An 8,707-nucleotide genomic window follows, 5' to 3' on the forward strand; every position below is an offset into this window, starting at 1 on the left:
GTTTGCCTTCCTGAATCCACCACACTTTGCAAACCGTTACTTTTTAGACTTTATTGTGAAGTCTAATAAACTTCTTTTCTATTTGTAACACAAACAGAGTGGATTTCAATTTGTGACTATTTTTTTGTCTAACAAAAGGTAGCAGCTATTTGGATGGGAGACCACTAGGCAATCTTAGTGGTCTCCCATCCAAATCCTTCCAGGTCTCTAATCCTGGAAGAAAGTGGTGGCAAACCACTGTCTTCTTCAGAATTGCCTACAAATATTTTGGACCAACTTCCAGAAGTTCCTTCATGCACCCCAAACTCTCCTGTTAAGTGAATACCAGTTTCCTCCATAGTTCAGGGGCTGTATTTGTACAACATACTAACCTAGAGTTAACAGAATAACAAGAGTTGGAAGAGACCTTGGAGGTCTTCTAATCCAAGCCCCTGCTCAAGCAATAGGCCTTATATCAGGGGTGTCAAACTCACAACGTCACGTGACATGTCGCAACATATTGTGACTTTTTTTTTCCATTGCCGGAAATGGGATGGGCACAGTTTCGCCATGATGCATCTGGCCTGTGGGCTGGCAGTTTGGCACCCCTGCCTTATATCATTTAGGTAATATCATCAGTGCTAGAAGAGAGGGGACTTTGCTTTCACCACTGATGATGTTGCCTAGTTTGGGTAATGAAACATCTGCAAGAAAACAAGCAAGCTCAGACAGCACCAAGGATGCTTCAGTGAAAAGACCTTTGTAAAGATGATGATAACAGAGTGAGCTCCTGTTACTTGTCCCAGGTTCTGCCAACCTAGCAGTTCGAAAGCACGTAAAAATGCAAGTAGAAAAATAGGGACCACTACGGTGGGAAGGTAACAGCGTTCTGTGCGCCTTTGGCGTCTAGTCATGCCGGCCACATGACCACGGAGACGTCCTCGGACAAGCGCTGGCTCTTCGGCTTTGAAACGGAGATGAGCACCGGCCCCTAGAGTCGGAAACGACTAGCACGCATGTGCGGGGGAACCTTTACCTTTACCTTTAGAGCTAGACAGTCACTTGTCCAAGATGGTATAGGTTCTCCTGCTTGAGCAAGGGGCTGGACTAGAAGACCCCCAGGGTCCCTTCCATCTTCTATTCTATTCTATTCTATTCTATTCTATTCTATTCTATTCTATTCTATTCTATTCTATTCTATTCTATTCTATTTCTATTTCTATTTCTATTCTAATTTTCCCTACAATAACAGCTCTGTGAGATGGATTGGATTGACACAGTGACTGGCCTCACCCAGTCAGTTTTCATGCCTAAGGCAGGACTAGAACTCAGTCACCCAACTGGCTTTCATGCCTAAGGTAGAACTAGAACTTCCAGGCTCCTGCTTTCTAGCCTGGTGCCTTAACCACTAGACCAAACTGTCCACAAACCACCCACAGCTGAAGGCAAAGGCAATCTTCATCTTTTTGTGATTGTTGCAAATCGGAAGTATTGTTTTCCCACTTCCCACTGGCCTGTCTTGAGAAACTGCTGGAGGGGAAAGTTGTGTGATTTATTGTTTACGTGTGGGTGGCCAAGAACGCACTTAGCTTCCCAGTCAGTGACTTCATCAACTGGGGTGGTAATTGAAAAAGATCAATACCTCCCACACTGAGCTGGACTAAGTTAATAGATCTTTAAAAGAACAATGGTATATGTTGCCAGGATGCTAGTATGAAAAAGTTGGTCAGTTTCTCAAGCCTACCACAATACTCATCAAACTGGTTCCAGTTCTCCTAGTATGAATAGATACAATGACCAAGTAGTCTACAGGAAAACAGGCCTAAAAATATTTAAATTGAGGACAACCATGCACTTAATTAATTAAGACCTAAATGGCTTGGGTCCGGGATATATGAGGGAACACCTGCTGCCGGCATCAAGCTCCCTTCGTCCTGTGCGCTCCCACAGGGAGGGTCTTCTCGGTACCGCCGGTAAAAGATTGCCGGCAGATAACACCCAGGGGGAGGGCCTTCTCTGTGGGTGCGCCTGCCCTTTGGAACCAGCTGCCCATAAAGCTTAGGACTGCCCCTGACCTTCGCTCATTCCGCCGGGACCTGAAGACTTGGCTCTTTGAGCTTTCTGGCCTGGACTGAGAGTATTAATTGGGGTTTTAATTGGATTTTAATTGGGGTTTTATATTTATTCAAGGTCTAAATGTAATCATTTTAACTGTTCTTAATTTTTGTAATTGTTGTATTGTTATTTTAAAAACCTTGTGAACCGCCCTGAGTCCTACGGGAGAAGGGCGGTATATAAGTCTAATAAAGATAAAGATTAATCCTTCCCTCTCTCAACCCTGCTTAGACCAGTTTTCTCAACCATGGCAACTTCAAAAGGTGTGGATTTGAACTCCCAGAATTCTCCCTGCTAGCTGGGGCATTCTGGGGGTTGAAGTCCACAGACCTTAAAAAGTTGGCAAAGTTGAAAAAACACTTAGATGCCACTCTCGTAAATCATTTACGTGCTCCAAATCTTTCTTTTGGATGCTGTCTTAAGGCTTTTTATGCTGGCACATGGTTTGGTTGATTTTGATCGTTCTTCAGGGAGTCCTTTGTAAAGTTTTTATTCTTAAGAGGCAACATGTGCAAATAGATCAGTTAAGTAAGCCAGGTAACAGCCCTTCAGATTAGTGTTTTTCAAACTTGCAACTTTTAAGATTTGTAGACTTCAATTCCTGGAAACTCCCATGCGGTACTGGGAATTTTGGGACTTGATGTCCATGCATCTTATGCCACATTTTTGTTTGTGTGTTTGTTTTAAACTGCTTTAGATCAAGTGCAACCCCAGGCTCACTGCAGGAATCAGTTAAAAGTATCCCAAATAGCTGTCTAACTTCCATTTTTATCTTTCCCCAAAAATATGACTAGTAATCCTGTCACCTTGCAGAGATGTTGAAAATTCTAGGAACGCAAATTTGTCTGCTCCAGATCAGTTATTTCTTGCTTAAAACAGAAAGAGTGAAGCCTGACCTTGATAATTACAATTTTACATCTTGAAAAGTGACATTAATGCTTATTTTCTCATGCAATGATCTTTACTTGAAATATTTTCCAATTATAAATAGAAGGTAGTTTATGTATCATTTTCATTAAACCTGCAATTTAAAAAAAGAACAAAAAACCCCCCCAAAACTAAAACAGATTTTAAATATGATTACACCAGTCCTTTTAAAAGTGTTTCCGTCATATGAAAAGGTGCCATGGCTTGGTTTCACAATCCAGTCTTTTGAACCTAAAGTGTATTTTAACATTCTGTATTACAAAACAGAAAATATGGTACAAGTAATGAAACTGTTAAAATGCTGGCATTGCCTCGTTTTCACATCAATACATAAAAATCACCACACGTTAAGATATCTTGTTATTAACAGTTAGAAATATTAACACTAAATATCAAGTATAAATCAGGAAATAATGTACAAACTATTTCCAAAGCGCGTTTTCAAATACAATTTATATACAACATTCAAGAAATTCTTAATGTAAGACATTTCCAACAGATGCTATGTTGCTGTTTGTAGATGCTATGTTGCTGTTTGTAGATGTTTAAATGCTGCTGTGGCTTTTTTCCAAAGTGATTTTTACTAATGCTAGGAAAAACCAATATCCATAGAAGAAACAAGTATCAAAGCTGGTTAAAAAAAAGCAATGTACAGATCGTACCTTTTTGGATAGCCACAATTCCAACATGAAGGCAGTTATCTTCTTACTAATCCTCTGGTGGTATTTAAGAAGCATTGTTCACATCACTGTTTCTCAAACTTGACAGCTTTTGGACTTCAACTGCCAGAGTTCCAAGGCCAGAAGGGCTGGCTGGGGAATTCTGGGAGCTGAAGTCCGTACGTCTTAAAAGTTGTCAAATTTGAGAAACACTGGTCCACTGTTATCAGGCCATCTCCCCTCAAGGGGTGGTACCTACTCAATCTTGGAAAAAGATTTGGGTGTATGGATAATACATGGATGGGAGACAACCAGGTAACCCCAGCTGGCAGCCTAGATTGGGAAATTGATGAAACCATCCTGAAAGCAGACAATGCAAGCTATCCCATAGTTTGTCAACAAAAGAGCAAGGAGCTGTCCATGAAGACATGATGAGATTTAGTTTAGTTGGAGGTATAACTAAATAATTTTCACTCCCTCCCTCAACACAAAGAGCCAAAAGTAGCTGCAAGATTAATACATTCAATTGCCCTTTTCAACAATTTTGAGAGGGCATTGTCTGCAACTAGGTACAGGGGTAGGCAACCTTGGCTCTTTTATGACTCGTGGACTTCAACTCCCAGAATTCCTGAGCCAGCATGGTTCAACTTGGAAACCTCTCCCTTTCCCCACAGCATGGCTGGCTCAGGAATTCTGGGAGTTGAAGTCCACGAGTCATAAAAGAGCCAAGGTTGCCTACCCCTGAACTAATAAAGGCAACACAGAGACTGCAGCAGGTGGAGCAGTACCCAAAAGCAGAATATATTAGAGTTTTAGTTGGTCCTAGTGGAAACTTTTTTTTAAAGGAAGAAAAAATAAAAATGAGGAACACATTATTCCAGCTCTTAAAATGAGGTGAGGGTGGTGTTACAGTTTTTAAAATGTTTGCTTTCCTATTTGTAGTACTAGATATACTGAAGTTTTTTTTTAAACTGATAACTAATTAATTGGTTGTTATCCAAGCTCTTTTGGATGGAGAGAAAAAGAATATTGTATAACAGTTGGCAAGGACATTATTTTGCATGTTACCTTTCTTTTTTTTTATAACCATTAACTTAGTACGTATATAGTTCTGCTATTGATATTCTTAACCGGTAGATGAGAATCCATAGCATTCCATAGTTGCCATAAGTCTTGAGAGTTTGTGGGGTAGGGACAGTGGTGGGATTCAGCCGGTTTGCACCAGTTCGGCAGAACCGGTAGCTAATTTTTTGTTGCCCAAGCCCAAAATGGACTGGTTGTTCACATATTTGAATCCCACCACTGGGTAGGGATGTCTCATCTGTAGATTAATTTTTGTGCCTGTTAATCTCTGGGGTACAACATTCAAAAATGTAAGTGAAAGCATATTGAAAATAAGGCTTTAAAGAATATTATAAGCTAGATTCTTCCATACCAAGTGAGTAAATTTGGTCTGGTTTTGGTGCGTTGTAAACTGTGCCAGTTGATTCATGAGACTAAGATGGCAGAAAACTGGTTGGGTCCCTTTTATGACTTATGGACTTCAACTCCCAGAATTCCAAAGTCATAAAAGGGCCATTGTTCCCCATCCCTGTGCTAGAGTAACAGCCTCTATTATTTTGACCGTATTCTGGGTTCACTTATAATGTTAAGCCAGAATTTTATTTATTTAATGTTTGTCTTGCCCATCTCCCCTACAAGGTGACTTTGGAATTCTTTAACAATAGTTTGTTAAATCTGCTTTGTATGTCTTCTGAGGATACGATATACAAATTACATTAAGCCAAATGTATACATACCAACTGCTAAACGAAGAATCTTGGGCTGAGGAGCATTAAAAAAACCCCTGCATTTTGGCTTTCCAGAGAGCAAATATATGTGCTGGTGATATTGCCTGACTGGCAGAAAAAAAAACAGTGGGTTTTTTGAGGGGGCCATAGGGGGGTTAACTACAGTGAAAATGCACATGATAAATGTATATTTTAATACACATTAATAATTTTAATCTGCTGGGGAAAAAACTCCAAAATCATAGTATGAAAATTAAGCACTTTTTCCTAGAAGCTGGAGATGTTCAGTTATCCAAGTCCTGGTTGTCCCAAAGGTGCTTATATTCCTTGATGAAAGGAATTTAAATCCTTCCATTCTCCACCATTCAGTCAGAACTGAGGAAGCTTCTTGATGAGAAGCAAAATGTCTTCAAGCAAAACAAGAAAGTCCAGTTGCCTTTAGGAAGAAAGCACCTTTGGGTCAATATACATTTCTTGTAACATTTGCCAATGTTTCTGCAGATAAATATTTCCTTGGTATTGATTTGTCAGGAGCTATAAGGCCATCATCCCCTTCATGGATTACTGCCTTGTCGTGGCGAAGGGGCTTGCGTAATTCAATGAAGCTATGAGCTATGCCGTGCAGGGCCACCCAAGACGGACAGGTCATAGCAGAGAGTTCTGACAAAACGTGATCCACGGGAGAAGGAAATGGCAACCCACTCCAGTATCTTTGCCATGAAAACCCTATGGACAGTACCAAAAGGCAAAACGATATGACGCTGGAAGATGAGCCCCTCAGGTCGGAAGGCGTCCAATATGCTACTGGGGAAGAGCAGAGGGCTAGTACTAGTAGCGCCAGAAAGAATGAAGCGACTGGGCCAAAGCCGAAAGGACGCTCAGCTGTGGATGTGTCTGGTGGTGAAAGGAAAGTCCGATGCTGTAAAGATTTTTTCTCCATAGGAACCTGGAATGTAAGATCCATGAATCAAGGAAAACTGGACGTGGTCAAACAAGAGATGACAAGACTGAACATTGACATCTTAGGTATCAGCGAACTAAAATGGACAGGAATGGGTGAATTTAATTCAGATGACCATCAGGTATACTACTGTGGGCAAGAATCCTTCAGAAGAAATGGAGTAGCCTTCATAGTCAATAAAAGAGTAGGAAAAGCAATACTGGGATACAATCCTCAAAATGACAGAATGATCTCAGTTCGAATCCAAGGGAAACCATTCAATATCACAGTAGTCCAAGTCTATGCCCCAACCACCAGTGCTGAAGAGGATGAAATTGACCAGTTCTATGAAGCACTACAGCACCTTATAGAACTAACACCAAAAAATGATGTTCTTATCATCATGGGGGATTGGAATGCTAAAGTAGGAAGCCAAAAGATAACTGGAATAACAGGCAAGTTTGGCCTTGGAGTGCAAAATGAAGCAGGGCACAGGCTGATAGAATTCTGTCAAGAGAATGCGATGGTCATAGCAAACACTCTTTTCCAACAACCCAAGAGACGGCTCTACACATGGACATCACCAGATGGTCAACACAGAAATCAGATTGACTATATGCTCTGCAGCCAAAGATGGAGAAGCTCTATACAGTCAGTAAAAACAAGACCAGGAGCTGACTGTGGCTCAGACCATGAGCTTCTCCTTGCAAAGTTTAGGCTTAAACTGAAGAAAGTAGGGAAAAGCACTAGGCCAGTCAGGTATGAATTAAATCATATCCCTGTTGAATATACAGTAGAGGTGACAAATAGATTTAAGGAATTAGATCTGATAGACAGAGTGCCTGAAGAACTATGGACAGAGGTTCGTGACATTGTACAACAGGTAGCAACCAAAACCATCCCAAAGAAAAAGAAATGCAAGAAAGCAAAATGGCTGTCTGAGGAAGCTTTGCAAATAGCTGAGGAAAGGAGGGAAGCGAAAGGCAAGGGAGAAAAAGAAAGATACACCCAATTGAATGCAGAATTCCAGAGAATAGCTAGAAGAGATAAGAATGCCTTCTTAAATGAACAGTGCAAAGAAATAGAAGAAAACAATAGAATAGGGAGGACCAGAGATCTTTTCAAGAAAATTGGAGAAATGAAGGGAACGTTTAATGCAAAAATGGGCATGATAAAGGACCAAAATGGCAGGGACCTAACAGAGGCAGAAGAGATTAAGAAGAGGTGGCAAAATTACACAGAAGAACTATACAAGAATGAGCTTAACGTCCCTGATAATCACAATGAGGTGGTCACTGACCTCGAGCCAGACATCCTAGAATGTGAAGTGAAGTGGGCCTTAGAAAAGCTGAGCAACAACAAAGCTAGTGGAGGTGACAGTATTCCAGCTGAGCTATTCAAAATCTTAAAAGACAATGCAGTAAAAGTGCTACACTCAATTTGCCAGCAAATTTGGAAAACTCAACAGTGGCCACAGGATTGGAAAAGATCAGTTTACATTCCAATTCCTAAGAAAGGCAGTGCCAAAGAATGTTCAAACTATCGCACCATTGCACTCATTTCTCATGCTAGTAAAGTCATGCTTAAAATCCTACAAGCTAGACTTCAGCAGTATGTGGATCGAGAACTACCAGAAGTGCAGGCAGGATTTCGAAGAGGCAGAGGAACTAGAGATCAAATTGCCAACATACGCTGGATCATGGAGAAAGCTAGGGAGTTCCAGAAAAACATCTACTTCTGCTTCATTGACTATGCTAAAGCCTTTGATTGTGTGGATCATAACAAACTGTGGCAAGTTCTTAAAGAGATGGGAGTACCAGACCATCTTATTGGTCTCTTGAGAAACCTATATGCGGGTCAAGAAGCAACAGTGAGAACTGGACACGGAACCACTGATTGGTTCAAAATTGGGAAAGGAGTCCGGCAAGGCTGTATACTGTCGCCCTGCCTATTTAACTTATATGCAGAGCACATCATGAGAAAGGCAGGGCTAGATGAATCAAAAGTTGGAATTAAGATTGCCGGAAGAAATATCAACAACCTAAGATACGCAGATGATACCACTCTAATGGCAGAAAGTGAAGAAGAACTAAAGAGCCTCTTGTTGCAGGTGAAGAAGGAGAGTGCAAAACTTGGGTTGAAACTTAACATTAAGAAAACCAAGATCATGGCATCTGGCCCTCTCAATTCCTGGCAAATAGATGGGGAAGAAATGGAGGTAGTGACAGATTTTATTTTCCTGGGCTCCAAGATCACTGCAGATGGGGACTGTAGCCAAGAAATTAAAAGACGCTTGC

This window comes from Vipera ursinii (assembly GCF_947247035.1).
Source record: "Vipera ursinii genome assembly, chromosome: 3".
NCBI lineage: Eukaryota > Metazoa > Chordata > Lepidosauria > Squamata > Viperidae > Vipera > Vipera ursinii.